At 49.5% G+C, this 16,530-nt stretch overlaps 4 non-coding genes across 4 annotated transcripts; 2 read left to right on the top strand and 2 right to left on the bottom strand.

The window, feature by feature from the left end:
• Positions 1–389: 389 nt before the first annotated feature.
• On the top strand, positions 390–471 carry TRNAL-AAG (transfer RNA leucine (anticodon AAG)). Its single transcript has one exon. It is a non-coding gene; the product is annotated as a tRNA-Leu (tRNA).
• A 978-nt stretch (positions 472–1,449) lies between these two features.
• TRNAF-GAA (transfer RNA phenylalanine (anticodon GAA)) lies at positions 1,450–1,522 on the bottom strand. Its single transcript has one exon. It is a non-coding gene; the product is annotated as a tRNA-Phe (tRNA).
• A 13,300-nt stretch (positions 1,523–14,822) lies between these two features.
• Positions 14,823–14,893, top strand: TRNAG-CCC (transfer RNA glycine (anticodon CCC)). Its single transcript has one exon. It is a non-coding gene; the product is annotated as a tRNA-Gly (tRNA).
• A 972-nt stretch (positions 14,894–15,865) lies between these two features.
• Positions 15,866–15,948, bottom strand: TRNAL-UAA (transfer RNA leucine (anticodon UAA)). Its single transcript has one exon. It is a non-coding gene; the product is annotated as a tRNA-Leu (tRNA).
• Between the last annotated feature and the right edge of the window lie 582 nt (positions 15,949–16,530).

The raw sequence follows: 16,530 nt of genomic DNA, 5'->3' as shown, positions 1-16,530 counted from the left end.
ACCCTCACTGTGTAATATATATATCTTTTTGATGTTCTTTAAATTGTGAGACCTATTGGCTTTTCCGATGTTATTAATTTCAATTCAATTCTATCTACATTAATCCTATCCCTTTCATTCCCCTTCTTCATGTTGTCGCGCTCCTTTACGCACATATCTCACATTTCTGGGTTGCCAGTTCCCATTTGCCCACCTCTTGCTCCACATCCACATATGTGTTATATTCTAGACATCACCCACAACAAGGCATCCAGTGGCCCCACCCTTGTTCTTCCCCACTCCTATAGTTCTTCAGAGACTGATGTTATCTACTCTGAGCAGAGCAGAAGGCATCACAATCTGCTTGCCCTTCTGCAATGTGAACATCGTTAAAATACACCAGTACCCAAGGTAGCGTGGCCGAGCGGTCTAAGGCGCTGGATTAAGGCTCCAGTCTCTCCGGAGGCGTGGGTTCGAATCCCACCGCTGCCAGGAAAAGTCCCTTTTATATTCACTGACACAGCTGTCCTTGTCTTGGTGGGGAGTTTATTCTTGGACCCATGTATGCTCCTAATTGTCATCGATTAGTTTGCTGTTGTGTGTGAATTGTATGTGATCTGTGCTCTTTATCCCCGAAGTTAGCATGTATTTTGTTATGCTTTCCTTGTAAACGCAGAATCAAAACAAAGCGCCCTCTGCCGGCCTCAGAGCGCAGGTTTGTTCACAGGTTCTGTGTGTGCACTAAAGTGTCTCGACAGAAGACTCGCTTCTTGCCCTGGGAACGACCAGAGATCTTTAGGTCGTTAGTTTAACGCGGTCTCAGCTGAGCTGGGTGCCAAATTATATCAGTGAATACAAGGAAACCCCCTGTGTTCTTTTACAGGATGCCGCCAGCCAAAAAACAACCCCAAGGTCTCAGACTACTGGGGGACATCTGACAATCCTCGCTCTGATGTGACAACCACACATTAATGGTGAGTGTTGCTGGAAGTGAGACGGAAGAGAACGTTTCTCTCTCACTTCTGAAGCGTGAGTTGGTTTTAGACTGTGTGGGGCAGATTTATCATCCCCTTGCGTCACTTTTCCTGTATTTAAAGTGGCGCAAAAGTGGTGTAAGGGGCTTGTAAATATGCCCCTGTGTGTTTCCTCCGCAGCTGCAGCGCCTGTTCCAATCTATAAAAAAAAATACAATAAACCCTTAAATGGGCGAAGGAGCAGGCTACAGAGAAGGTGGAGCAGTGTTCTGAGCATGAGACGTTTCTTGCAGTGCCCGCATGAAGAGGCAGAGTCCGGGTGGGAATGAGGTGAGGAAGTAGGCTGGACACAAGAGAGAGAGGGTGGGAAAAGGAGAAAGAAGAATGATGGTTTGAAAGGGGAGAGGGACAGCAGGGCTGAGGCAAAAAAAGGCGAGGAAAGACTGCGCGACCGCGGAGGAATTATAAACAGTAAAGAAGGACAAAACACAGCATCTGCCGAAACCCGGGATCGAACCAGGGACCTTTAGATCTTCAGTCTAACGCTCTCCCAACTGAGCTATTTCGGCGCCGTGCATGGGGGGTGTACTCCATGCTCACAAACTGGTAGGTGTCAGTGTTGTAATGTGGAGTCATATAAACGCTGCTTTGACTACTCCCAGCGTCACTACTAAACCCTTTTCATTGTTCTTATTGAGGACACTCACTCATGCCCAGGAGTCAATCAGTATTCGATGGAGCTCTCTCTCTGACCCAGTAACTATGGTTACTTTAAACACTTGCTCAATTCCTGTTTTTCACACCAAATTACACGAGAGAGAAAGACAAATTAGATAGAGAGCAGCAGAGAGAGAGGGAGACAGAAGAGAGAGAGAGAGACAGAAGAGAGAGCGGCAGAGAGAGACAGCAGCAGAGAGAGAAGAGAGAGACAGAAGAGAGAGAGCATCAGAGAGAGTGCACAGAGAGAGAGAGAGACAGAAGAGAGAGAGGCAGAGATAGTGAGAGGAGAGAAAGCAGCAGAGAGGGAGCAGCAGAGAGAGAGAGAGGGCAGAAGAGAGAGTGAGAGCAGCAGAGAGGGAGAGCAGAGAGAGAAGAGAGAGAGTGCAGAGAGAGAGAAGAGAGAAGCCGAAGAGAGAGAGGCAGAGAGAGAGAGTGAGAGCAAAGAGAGAGAACAGTAGAGAGGGAGCAGCAGAGAGAGAAGAGAGAGCGAGACCGCAGAGAGAAGAGAGAGAGAGAGAAAAAAGAGAGAGAGAAGAGAGGCAGAGAGAGAGACTGAGAGCAGAGAGAGAGTGAGAGCTGAAAGACAGAGAGCAGCAGAGAGATGTGAGAGCAAAGAAAGAGAGAGAGCGCAGCAAAGAGGGAGAGCAGAGAGAGAGCAGAGAGAGAGAGCAGCAGAAAGGAAGAGCAGAGAGAGGGCAGGAGAGAGAGAGGCAGAGAGAGAGAGTGAGAGAGAGAGCAGAGAGAGAGAGCAGCAGGGAGGGAGAGCAGAGAGAGGGCAGCAGAGAGAGAGAGAGTGAAATAGAGAGAGTGAGCGCAGAGAGAGAGAGAGCAGCAGAGAGAGAAGAGAGAGCAGCAGAGAGGGAGAGCAGAGCGAGGGCAGCAGAGAGAGAGAGAGAAGGGAGAGAGGTAGAGAGAGAGAGAGTGAGGGCAGAGAGAGAGCAGCAATGAGGGAGAGCAGAGAGAGAGCAGCAGAGAGGGAGAGCAGAGAGAGGGCAGCAGAGAGAGTGAGATTGAGAACAGAGAGAGAGAGTAGCAGAGAGGTAGAGCACAGAGAGGGCAGCAGAGAGAGCAGAGAGAGAGAGAGAGGCAGGAGAGCACAGAGAGAGAGAGAGAGGGGAGAGAGATTTCTGCAGAGAGATAGAGAGTGAGAGCTGAAAGAGAAAGAGAGAGAGTAGCTGAAGAGAGAGAGCAGCAGAGACAGAGAGAGCAGCTGCAGGGAGAGAGCAGCAGAGACAGAGAGAGCAGCAGAGAGGGAGAAAAGCAGAGAGAGAAGAGAGTGAGAGCTGAAAGAGAAAGGGGGCAGCAGAGACAGAAGCAAAGAGACCAGCAGAGAGAGAGAGAGAGATAGAGAGTGAGAGCTGAAAGAGAGAGAGAGAGACAGCAGCAGAGACAGAGAGCTGAAAGAGAGATAGAGAGAGCTGCAAGAGAGAGAGAGAGAGAGAGAGAGAGAGAGAGAGAGAGAGAGAGAGAGAGAGAGAGAGAGAGAGCAGCAGAGGGCGGGTTCAATAACACATAATGCATGCACTGCGAGACCCCATTTAGGAGACATATTTATTATTTTTAAAGTAGTCTTCCAGTGGGGGCGGAAATATAAGTGAGTGATATCGCCGCTAACTGCACCATGAGACAAAGGTGTTAAACAGTGACTAAGCTTTATACTTCTTATGACTAGAAGTACATCGAAAACAATTGTTCACTTTCGTCACTTATGTGAAAAATCGTCAAGAAGTTTACAGCACGTGGCTCTGTGGTGCAATTGACAGCGCATTGGACATCTAGTATGACTCAAAAAGACACTTTAAGGTTGTGAGTGTGAGTCCCACCAGAGTTGCTTTTACACAGATATCGTCAAATTATAACAGTGATATAACCAGGGCCACTAGAATCATGCGATCGTGCCGCAGGGGTGATTTTTGCATAATTGTCGTTTTGTCACATTTGCCACTTAATCCATCATCTGCCGCATAATCTGCAGATTTTAACCCCAAAAATGCTTTTTCTAGCTCAAAAGGTTAGAAAGTTAGTTAAAAAGAAATGACACGTGCTGCAGCGCAGTGGAAGGGCCTTTGCAAATGTTAACTGCTCAACTGTCTGTAGCTTATTGCTATATGTGGGGGCAAAACTGGTACTAGTGAAGTACAACTAATGCCCAGACATTGTTAACAAGTTTAAAAATGACTAAATAACGAAGAAGTACTATTACAAAATGTGCTGCATAATCTGTCTTTTCTTGCCACGTAATTTATTTAACCCTGCGGCATAATTTGAGCCTCCCCTGCCGAATCATTATAGTGGACCTGAATATAACGTATTAATCTTGAAACCATTCAAGTCACTTTACCACTTACTAAACTCATACATCATGAGCTGTATTACAGATAGCACCCCAGGCGTGCAATAGGCATGTGCACATGCTTTTTCTGCCCGTTGGGCACTATGGGATTACAGAAGGAACTGTAGATGCTTGAGCGGCCCCTTCTGTATTTACTGATAGCGCTGGTCTAGTGCCCACGCTGTCTTCACGTGTTCTTGCTCATTTGCATGGTGTCACAGAGAATCACTTTGACTTTGCGCCTACGCAATATTATGGAAGTGGGCGCAGAGGCAAAGATGCTCTTAAGAGAAACACTGACAGTTCATCACAAAAATGAGGTGCACTCTCATTGCACTAGGGGTGGACGAGCCACTGAAAGCTGGAGCCAGGCTCGACCCTGAAGCATGGCTCTGGCTCAGCTTGAGGTCCTGTTGGAACCAGGAGCCCATAATGAGCCAAACGTTCATGTGGCTTCTGCCTGCCTTCCTCCCTCTACCCAGGATGTAGCGTTACGGCCAGAACTGCCGACTTGGTTCGGGTCTTGGCTTTGGTTCAACATCCTGTGTTTCTTGGCAAATCACTTAATCTCCCTTGACTATAAAACTTAATGTAACTAACGCTCATGTAAAGCACTCCAATACCTTCAGGTTGAGTTGGAGCTGTAAATAAACTGCAGAAAAATGCACAAAAAGGTAAAAACAAAGTCTTAACATGAGGTAAGACAAATAGATACCCAATTCCTGGTTGATTTGTGCAAAATAAAACCAGAAAAGCTGGATAAATCACTGCTTTCCTGATTAAATTGTGTGATCTTAGGTAAATATTTTATTTCACCAAAATGTCTTTTTCTTCATTATCGTGTATGAAAGCACTTTCAAATATGTGAGCTCAGAATACCAATTGTGCAAAACCTATTATGCTTGATTTTGTTAAACTCTAATGTTGCTCTATATTAATTTGGGTCATATACAGTGTTTACGTGACAATTGTCTTGCCTTTTAGGGCATTAATGGTTCACGTTTAAAAACTCACTTTTAATAAGTGATTCTGTGCGCAGTTGATGGGGAAATACTGGCACCCTCCCAGGAGCAAATGAATGAAACTCACCAGACATAGCAGGTTTGCTCAGAAACAGAGTGAAATTTATTTATCGGTACCAAAAGCATGCATCATTGCTAATTAGCAAGGAAGAAGTCAGATCTGCCACCTTAGGGGCTCTCAGACTGCTTCTTTCCAGAGTGGCTGGCTTCTGGGTGCTAAATAGTTCAGTAATGTCATGTCAGCGGAACTAGAATAAGGCACCAAGACAAATATGGCTAACATGGATGTGCAATGTCTGCATCATTTAAATTATAAACAGCCAGATATGGGCAGACCAGAAAGGCTGGCTCGGCACTGTGTAAGCAACTTGCACAACCAGATAAGGAAACTTATGATGACGTCAGGACAAGGAAACTGACCTCTAAGGCTGATTCAGAATAGCTGCTGGAAGCTTGTCCAGGCAAGGTCAGATGGGAAGCCCTTTGGAGCTCTGGGCCTCATGTTAGTGTGAGTGCATACATATGAATTTATATGGATATTCATATATATTTTGCAATAGCAGTGAAATAGTGTGATTTATTTATATCAAAGCTTCATGTGAAATACACCTTTTTAGGTCTCGCTGTGCCCAGCGCATGCGCTGGCTCGGAGAGACATTTTGTATGTGAGTTTTCAAAGTGCTGCTGGCTGGCCTAGCGCTTGCGTTCACGCGACCGTGCACGCGCGAACCACTATCCTTCAGCAGCACTTTGAAAACTCGTGCGTCATCGCGATCACTTTCGCTTTCAAAGCGATCGCGAAGACGCACGCTTTCAATGCTTGTTTGTTTTGTTGCTGTGATTGCCCCCTCTTATTTCATTTTACTTTTTCAACTTTCCCGTTTTTATTTGTAACGGGTACGTTTGTAAAACTCCTCATGCAACGCTCTTGATTCTATTGTAAAGCGCTCCGACACCTTTGGGTAAAGTCGGCGCTGTATACAATTGCATAAATAAATAAAAAAATAACTAGCGCTGTAGTGCAGGGTTGAGCGGCATTAGCTGTATACATACTTCTTTGTGTAATTTAACTGGTGCTGATGCAAAGCGCCCCAACACCATCTGCTCGAGTTCGCGCCGTATAAAAATGCATTAAAAAAATCGTCACTTTTCGGATGTGGGTGAGGTGCATTGGTAAGGCTGTATGCGGGGCTTTTCCAAGTGCAGGGAGGTGCCACGCGGCTGAGCTTCGTTTATAGAGCTGTGTGCCTTGAAAACGCCTGGCGCCGTAATGAATACAAGACATCACCGAGGCGCTTTGGAATACAGGACAGAGGCGCATTGGCAGAACTAAATGTGGGTTTACTTCAAATATTTGGGGTGCTGGAAAGGCGGACTGGTGTGGCTTGAAAGTGCTGCCTGTTTATTACTTGCAGTAACAGTAGAAAGTGTGGCACGGTGATTGGACTGCACAGCTTACCTGCTGGAATATCGAGGGTTGCTACAGGGCACGGCAAACGTACCTCGGTGAAGTTATGTGCTGGGTTAAAGACTAGCGAGGGCTGCTATAGGGAAGGGCTGAGGGTTATGCTGGCCTCACGTACGGAATAGCAGCGATTGCACAAAATGAGACTGAGGTACCCTGGCGGAGGGTTACGGTAGGCTCACTTCTGGTTGCTACAGAGCACAGCTGATGTATCCTGGCGGTGGTTTATTCCGGATTAATGAGAGCTGATTGAGGGCACGGCTGAGGTACCTCGGCTGAGGTTTATTCTGGGTTCACTTCTAGATTAATGAGGGCTAACAGAGGGCACGACTGAGGCACCTCGCTGCAGGTATGTCCTGGGCTCACTCATTAAGTAATGACAGGGATTTAAACGGACAGGTAAAGGAGTATCCAACAAATTAAAATATCCCTCACTTGAAACACACCTTAATCACATGACCACAGGAAGAGAGCAAACCCAACCTTCATTAGAAGCACTCTCTTCTGCCTTTCATCCTCCTTCCATCTATCCATACATCCATCCTCTCAGCCTTACATCTAGTCATACACCCATCTATTCATACACCCATCTGTCCATGCCTTCACCTTCCCAACATCAACCTATCCTTTCACCTAACCATCCTTTCCCACCCCCTTCCTCCATCCTTTCACCCATCTGCCCATTCTTCCACCCTCCCATTTATTAAACCTTCCACCCCCTGATTCCTTCAGTCTTACATTCATCCTTTCACCCTTCAATCTATTCTCCCTCTCGCCATGCCAACCTTCAGTGCACACTTCCTTTCACGCTTCAAACCTTTCACCTTGTCATGTTTTCCTATCACCCATCCTTTCTCCTTCTGTTATTTCTTTCCACTTTCTATCTACCCCTCTTTTTCTGAATGTTCACTTTTTCTATTTGATATTCTCTGTTTTCTCCTATTTTCTTCATTGCTCTTTTTTTAATTTCCTTAAAAATGCATGTCAGCCCACAGCCCTCTGTAGTGGTATTCCCTAACATTGTTATTTATGAGCGTTTTGTGCACACCTGCATACCGAAAAAAGAGGCCCATAAATAATTACTTTGTATGTGGGTCCCAGTTCCCCAACTTACTGGTTGCTCCCCCTTAAGCTGTTACAGTGTTTGGGGCTGGGGTTCACTATGCCACTGAAGGTGCCAGGCTCAGATGTGCAGTACCTGTACTTCAATTTGCAATGATAGTACCAGGATTTCTCAGCAGGGTTGCAATACTGCTAATAAGAGAGTACTGGCAATTCTCAGTGGTGAAAAATAGTACAGTACATAGTGAGAACCTATAATTTCAATTCAAAGCACTTGTAAGGGCTGCCATAGGAAACGGCTGAGGTACACTGGCAGATGTGTGTGCCGGGCTCACCTCTGGAATAGCTAGCAGGTGCTGCTATAGGAAACAGCTGAACTACATTAGCAGATGTGTGTGCCGGGCTCACCTCTGGAATAGATAGCAGGTGCTGTTATAGGAAACGGCTGAGGTACACTGGCAGATGTGTGCGGCTGGGCTCACCTCTGGAATAGCTAGCAGGTGCTGCTATAGAAATGGGCGACTGAGGTACATTGGCAGATGTCCACATAGGGGCCATCTGGAAAGGAAGAAGAAAGAACAAGCATTAAAAATGCAATAGGTCTCGCCTTTCATTAAGTTAAAGCCATTTGCTTTGCTATACAATACCATTAGCAACGCAAATGGCGTTAACTTAATCAAAGGCGAGACCTATTGCATTTTCAATGCTTGTTTAATTTTGAAGCAACTTTATCAGATTTTATGCGATGTCTGTTGTGTGATCTACATAGCAAGCACTTTGAGGGCTCGACTTATGCACAGGCTCTAAGATCCGAGCTGGACCCTTGGCTTGGCTCTGGCTCGGCTCTTCCTGTAAATCTGTTGACTCGCCCACCCCTACATTGCACCCTCTGAAGGAAGCCCTCTGGAAGGAGGAAAGAGGGTCTATTGGGCCACCAGACATCCCCCTGCAGGCAAGGTCAGTCACTTGCTGCACCCACCTGCAGGGGGAGCTCTAACCCTCTATAACCCCTTTTAAATTGCAGGCAGGTACCTTGTGAAATACATAGCAGCTTTGAAGCAGCCGCTCTGTATAATACTGAATGTCCGCGGCCGACGTGAGGGTAACGTATGCATCATAACAGGGTGCACTGTCCCTGTTTGCACTCGACGCATATGCTTAAAGGTGTGGTGTGGCGCAAAGGAAAGAGCGCCCTATAATTAATACGGGTCATGCGTCCTCTTTCATACAACGGTATACGTAACGTCACTGTACCCCCTCATTTTTCTGGGACTAGACCGGGCCCCAAACCACAGATGCTCGATGTGGTGAAACAGCAGACTTGATGTGAAAGAGTGAAGCTTACAAAGTTACAACTGATCTTGGCTTCACTGTTTTGCCACCTTCCAAACCGAAATCTATACCCTTGTAGAGAGCCACTCGGGCTCTCCACTACAATGTTGCGCTAATACACGCATCCACACACCCCTGGGGGCGGGCTTGCCCCGAGGGGATAAATAAAGGTGGGCGAGACCGCACGGGGTCTCTATGGTGTAGCCCAGTAACCAACAAGCATCTCAGTGTCCTTTATTGTCACCCTGCTATAACTGTAACACGGGGCCTGCACCTCTACACTGGCGACGAGGCCGGTCGTGCCCGTGCGTGCGATGCCACTGGTGCTGTGAGGAGAGCCAGCGGAGCCCACCCGCGCTGATCGCGCTCTCACCTCGCGATCGTTTTGTTGCTACCTGCGGTGCCCACCCGCGTGGTGAAGGAGGCGGCCTGCCTCCGGCAGATGCCTGCTGTTGGCGGAGCCCACCTGCATACTGGAACGCTCGCCGGAGCTGCTGGTGACGGTTCTATCCTTGGCCGGGTGAGTGGCAGCACACGCGCGCTCCCCGGCGCTCGGCTCCATCTCTGTTCCGGAGAGGGGGCCTCAGCAGGCTGCCCGTCGCGCTGCCTGTGAGGAAATCCCCGGGTGTGCCGCTCCCAGCTGCCAGCTGCCAGCTGCAGCGCGAAGTCTCCCTGGAGGGCGGATCCTGACGGCCCAAGGCAGAGAAGCCCGGGACACTGCCACTAAGCCTTGGCACATCCAAATACCGGTGAAGGTGGGCTCTGGTGAACTGCATAAGCACAATAGCATAAGAAAAGGGGGAAACACAGAACCCCATCAAAGTGACATTCCACACCTGGTGTAATATAGACAGCCCCAAGCCACAAGATGTCCACGAGGCCAGCAGGGGGCGCAGGGCCCTCGCAGGGGAGCGGGCCCACAGCAGTGGCCGCCAACAATCCCCCGCCGCCTCCGGTGATCAACCCCACAGCAGTAGCGCCTCTACCCCCCTTTAGCGAAGCATCTGTCCCGGCTACCGCCGCCCCGAGATGGAAAGCATGGGTAGGTCGCTTAAATCACTACTTCAGAGGGACCCGAGAGACCGATGGGGCGGTGAAGAGATCGCTACTGATCTACTATGGAGGGGCTGAAATATACGAACTGTTCGAAACGCTTCCCAACACCGGGGACGAGAATGATTATGACGCCGCAGTCACGGCGCTGAACAAGCACTTTGATCCCCAACTGAACCCGGACTTCGAGAAATTTAAATTCAGGAGAGCGTGGCAAACCGAAACAGAGTCCGTGGACATGTTCTATGCGCGGCTGCGCCGGCTGGCCAGCACGTGCCCATTCACGGATCAAAGGGTAGAGATACGGGATCAAATTATCTTAGGATGTCGCTCCAAGCTCCTCCGGAAGCTAATCCTTCGGCAGCCAGGGATCTCGCTAGACGACATCTTAATACTGGCCCGGTCCCATGAACTCTCCGATGTCAGGGCGGAAGAAATGGAAGCTGCCCTCCACACACCTGTGGCGGCAGGACCGGGATCCAAGTGCGCGCCCATCAAGGAAGAAAGAGTAGAAGCGATTCAGAGGCGGTCACCCGCGCCACGCTCGGCGCCCAAGCCAACGACGTCGGGCCTGTGTGGGTACTGCGGGGAAGATCACCCGGCAACGGCAGTCTGCGGAGCAAAAGGCAAAACGTGCTCCCGCTGCGGGAGAATGAATCACTACGCCCGGGTGTGCAGAGGCGGACGCTTCAGACAGCAGTCCGCGAGGCCGAAGTCTGGACAACAACAGGTGCGTCAGATCGCACACGAGGATCCTCTGCCGAGCGGAAGGCCTCAAAACCAGGCGCCCGACCCTGTGTACGAGGACGAAGAGGACGAGGTATTCGTGGTGTCGTTCGTTAGCAGGATAAGTTCCCGGCGGAGGCCACCGCCCATGTGCTCAGTCTCCGTGGGAAGCGCAGAGATCCAGGCCCTCATCGACACAGGCGCGTCGGTCAACGTCATGGACTCGGACCAATATGACCGACTATCTCCGAGACCCCCGTTGGCGTCGTTGAGGGCGCGAATATACACATACGGAGGGACGGAACCCCTTCCGCTTCGTGGTGTCATCACCACCACCATCGCCAGCAGAGGATATTCCAAGCAGACGCAATTCTATGTCACGGAGGGCAAGAAGGGGACGCTGCTCAGCTGTCACACTGCCGAGGACCTTGGCCTGGTGTTCTTTGCGAATCAAGTTCACGACTACCACGCGGAGGACATACTCCAGGAGTTCCCAGCTCTCTTCACCGGCCTGGGCAAGTTGAAGGGCAAGAGGTTTAAACTACACATAGACCCCCTAGTGAGGCCGATAGCCCTTCGACACAGGAGGGTACCGTTCAACTTGCGACCGCAGGTGGAAGAGGAACTGCGAAAACTCGAGGAACTGGATGTAATTGAGAAGGTATCCGGCCCCACACCCTGGGTGTCCCCTCTGGTCGTGGCGCCCAAGCCCAAACAGCCCAGGGCCATTCGACTCTGTGTCGACATGCGGTTGCCCAACACCGCGGTAAAGAGGGAAAGGCACATCACCCCCACGATGGACGACATAGTGGCGGACCTCAACGGGGCCAAGTGGTTCTCGAAGCTGGATCTAAACGCGGGATACCACCAGCTGGAATTGGACCCCAGCAGCCGGTACATAACAACCTTCTCGACGCATGTAGGTCTCCGCTGATACAAAAGGCTAAGCTTTGGCGTCTCCTCCGCGGCAGAAGTATTCCAGAACGCGATTCGAGAGACATTGTCAGGACTGCAAGGGGTGATCAACCTCAGTGACGACATCCTGGTCTATTCCAACACCCTGGAGGAGCACCATGCGCACCTGCGAGCCACGCTCAGGAGACTGGAGGAATGTGGGCTGACCCTACACAAGGCGAAATGTTCATTTTATCAAGACAGGGTGGACTTCTTTGGATATACGTTCACGCGCGATGGATTGCTGGTAGACCCGAAGAAAGCGGAGGCCATCAGAGCCGCACCCATCCCTCGGAGCCCTACCGAAGTGCGAAGCTTCCTCGGAATGGCTACCTATTGTGGGCTATTCATTCCTCGGCTGGCTGCGATGTCTGAACCGCTGCGTGCCCTCACGCGCCAAGATCGACCATGGGAATGGACCCCTGAGGCCCATAAAGCGTTCCAAGAGATCAAGGAAGGGCTCCTCGATAAGACAACCATGGCATACTTCCACCCGCGACGGAAGACGGAACTAGTAGTGGACGCCAGCCCAGTGGGCCTGGGGGCCGTCCTCCTGCAGGAGCATAACGCTGAAGTATGGAAGCCGGTGGCATATGCCAGCAAGGCACTGACAGACACTGAAACGAGGTATGCCCAAATTGAGAGAGAGGCGCTGGTAATCAAATGGCCATGCCAGCACTTTCATTTGTATCTCTGCGGACAGGACTTCACAGTGGTCACCGATCACAAGCCTCTGCTTCCCCTGTTCACGGGATCGGCGAGGTTAGCCCCGCCCCGAATCGAGAGGTGGGCCGTCCAACTGCAGGGGTACCAGTTCAAGGTAATCTACCGGCCAGGGGCTCACAACCCTGCGGAATATCTGTCCAGACATCCGAAACCCAGCCCCGAAGTGGGGGGGCAGGAAGACACGTGCACCACGGAGGCGTTTGTGAGTATGGTGTCACAAGAAGCCTGTCCCAAAGCGATGACTCTGGAAGAAATCGGCAGAGCCACACGAGAAGACCCCACTCTTACCCTAGTCCGGAGAGCTCTAGATCGTGAGGGATGGACCCGTTTCCTTGACGGGGCTCGGGCCCTGAGGCCAGAGGTCAGTGATGCTCGCCAGCAACTGTGGCACATTCGAAGTGAGCTCAGCGTGGGGGACAAAGACGTCATCCTGAGGGGACGGGTGATCGTGGTCCCAGAGAGCTTCCAGCAGAGGGTCCTAGCACTTGCGCACGTGGGCCACCAAGGCACGGCCAAGACCAAAGCACGACTACGAGACAAGGTGTGGTTCCCGGCGATGGACACCAAGGTCGATGAAATGGTCCGGCAGTGCCATGCCTGCACCATCACCGGAGGGGATCCGGCCCCCGCCCCGGTAATCACCGAAGAAGCGAGCACGTCGCCATGGATGCAGCTAAGCATAGACTTTGGAAGTTTTCCGGACGGACGACACATGATGGTTCTGATTGACTCTTTTTCAAAGTTCCCGATAGTGGAAGTCATCGTGTCCACCGCATTTCCCCAAGTCAAGAGAGCTCTAGACCGCGTGTTCGCAACGATGGGACTGCCCGAAGAGATAAAGTCGGACAACGGACCCCCATTTCAAGGGCGGGAGTTCCATGAGTACTTGATGGGTCAAGCCATCCGACACCGGAAAATCACACCCCTGTGGCCGCAAGCTAACGGGGAGGTGGAACGGCTGATGAGGACACTCAACCGGGCACTACGGATTGCCGTGGAGGCGGGGTAGGACCCGGAAGCAGCTCTGAGTCAGTTCTTGGGAGTGTACCGGCAAACCCCCCATAGCACCACCAAATGTGCACCCGCGCACCTCCTGTTCAAGAGAGCTCCGAGGGACAGCATCCCGACGGATCCCGCCTGGACTCCTACAGAGAGAGACGGGGCTGCCATCCAGGCCAGGAGAGAAGTGACAAACCGAAAGGCGAGTGAAGCGCGTCGAGCTCAGGACACGGAGCTCAAGGTTGGAGACTGTGTGGTCATCAAGGACCGACACCCCGGTTGGAAGTTCCGAACCTCCTATGAACCCGAAAAGTGGACAGTGACGGGGGTACAAGGAACCATGGTCACGGCACGTCGAGGACAGCAGACCATCACAAGGAACGTGTCGAGTTTCAAGGCGGTGCCGGCGACGGGCCCTGAGATTGAGGAGCCGGATCTGGCCTGGGGAGAGGCCATGGATGGGGACCCACCATCTACCACCCGAACAGCGTCCCCTCTGGCCGGTGGACAATCATCCGAGTCAGGTGAGGAGGTCTCCCAGGGGTCGGGGAGCCAAGTCATCGGGGCGGGTGATTCGAGGACTCTCCTGGGGGAAATGTCACCTGGCCCTCATCCCAGATGCCCGAGGTACAGGCTGCGCCCCAATCCGGCGCCGAGTCAGAGACTAAAAGACTATGTATATACTTTTCTGTGAGTGTAAATTTTGTGTGGACTACGTAGCTAAAATAAAGGAGGGATGTAGAGAGCCACTCGGGCTCTCCACTACAATGTTGCGCTAATACACGCATCCACACACCCCTGGGGGCGGGCTTGCCCCGAGGGGATAAATAAAGGTGGGCGAGACCGCACGGGGTCTCGATGGTGTAGCCCAGTAACCAACAAGCATCTCAGTGTCCTTTATTGTCAGCCTGCTATAACTGCGACACGGGGCCTGCACCTCTACAACCCTTACAATGCAGACATTTAGCTGATAAACTTCTACTGCGCTGAGGCACAGCTTATGGGGTGTGATAATTACCACCCAGTTACGCGTTTTTATGAATAACCGGTTGGTCTATGTGCTTACCACGCTAATATCCTCATGTTCCAGTAAATATTGGACATTTTACCCCCCAATAAATATTTTGAAAAATCTCCTAGTTGCGATATGTGCAGTGATAACACTTAATGAACATATTGTAATTAACTGGGCTGCTGGTAATGAGGGTACACGCGTTAATTGGCAAAGGGTTTAATGAAAATGTACACATATTAATGTGAGCATCTTATGCTTCCAAAGTACATTTCAGCAAGAATCAGGCTCCTCCCCGCGAGCACAGATCTCTGTTTCAGTTGAAAAACACAGGACGACTAAGGAATTCCTCTCATGACTGTTGCACATAAAACAAATATTAATCAAGAAAGGAGTGTAAGGGAGGGGGTGTACCCTGTCCTCTCAGGACATCTCCTATGAGGCAGCACCAGCACTTTTGGCAGCTGCGCCAGTAGTGTAGTGGTATCATGCAAGATTCCCATTCTTGCGACCCGGGTTCGATTCCCGGCTGGCGCATGTATTTTTTTTTTTTGCCCTCTATTTTTAACTGATGCCTCAAAACCAACTTTTGGTTTTTGTTTGATTGTGCCTTGAATTATTTGTAAAGACTCAGAGAACGGGGGTTGACATCTGACTCTGACACTTTATTTTGGGATGTTTTACGCTTCGGTGCTCAGACTGACAACAAATATTAGCATGAACTCCGTAAACGCTGCTCTGAAGCTGATGCGCTTCTTGTTTAGAGAATGTTTATGGTGTAAAGTACTTTAATAAATGTGCTCTAAGTAAATACTGTTAATGACGTGCACAATTAAAATATTTAGCGAAGACTTTGTTCTTACATTTCGTGCGCTTTTAAAGTTCATTCCCCCTTCATGTGATTAATTCTTTCGTCCATGACCTCATATTTTTTTTTCACTCATGATTGCTTTTCTTAGAATGTTTGACAGCGTGCTTTTGTAATTTTCCAATTGGTTACAACCTATAAGGCGTAGGCAACAACAATTACTACATGTGTGCGCTGATTACCACTGCACAGTGAACCTTTGCATGACGCTGGGCTCAGGCTGTCAAAGCAGGCGTGAGAGAAGCAAACGTCCCAATCTCTTGGGGTCAGGCTTGTCACACCCCCCAAAAGCTTCCGGTGTGCCCCGTGCTCTGTGCGTCTTACCACGCGGAGCTGGAACCGGAAGCAGAGAGCTGCTGCTCTTTTTAGCGTCACCAATCTCTATATATAATCTGTTTTAAATTCAAGAAAAGAAACCTGATCTTGAAGGCGTTCGTCAACCACAGACACCAGAGGGCGCAGCGCTCTGATTCCGAATTAACATAAATAACTAAAAAGTTTTGATTTCAGAGAAAATAATTAAACCATGTAAGGTTTCGCAAGGGCAGCGGAAAGAGTAACATCGAGGTAATAAAGTAACATTTATAATTAGAAACGATAAAATGTAAAGTAACATTTATAATTAGAAACGATAAAATGTCTACCAGAAGTGGGGTTCGAACCCACGCGGACACATGTCCATTGGATCTTAAGTCCAACGCCTTAACCACTCGGCCATCCTGGTACACATTTCTGCCGGGGTATCATTTCGTTTAACAAGTGTGATACTTCCTGGTGAATATATTCAAGTATATGGTTTTAATGAGTGAAGAGCAAAGAAGAAACATTTCACACATATGGTAATTTTGCATGGTTTAAAACAACATAGCACCAGTCTATGTTTGAATAACAAACACCTATAGACGTTAAAAAACAAAACGCGCTTGTGATGTGAATCAAAAATTACTTCCGGACCTAATACATTTGTATTTAAATATGAACATATCAAGATGAGTTTCTGTGCACTTGATTGGATAGATATATCTTTTGTAAATCTGAGGTTTTTCCTGTGACATAACCCGAAAGTAGGGGACCTCTTTCTGTGCTTTGATCCCTCTTGGTCTGTGCATCTCTGATGACAGCCTTTGCACACTGCTTTAATTGAACTCTTGATTACACTACACAGATGAAAACTCTTTGTAAGTAGAGTTCCTATTTTGAGGTATACACAGGAGTGACTTCTGTCATCGCTTTCCTGAGACTCATTCTAATTCAGTAATAAAATGTTTACGATCGCAAACTAAAGACAAAATAATGACCATTTGTT

The sequence above is a fragment of the Triturus cristatus genome, chromosome 4_1, assembly GCF_964204655.1.
Source record: "Triturus cristatus chromosome 4_1, aTriCri1.1, whole genome shotgun sequence".
Classification (NCBI taxonomy): domain Eukaryota; kingdom Metazoa; phylum Chordata; class Amphibia; order Caudata; family Salamandridae; genus Triturus; species Triturus cristatus.
This window is presented reverse-complemented; position numbering and strand designations above follow the sequence as displayed.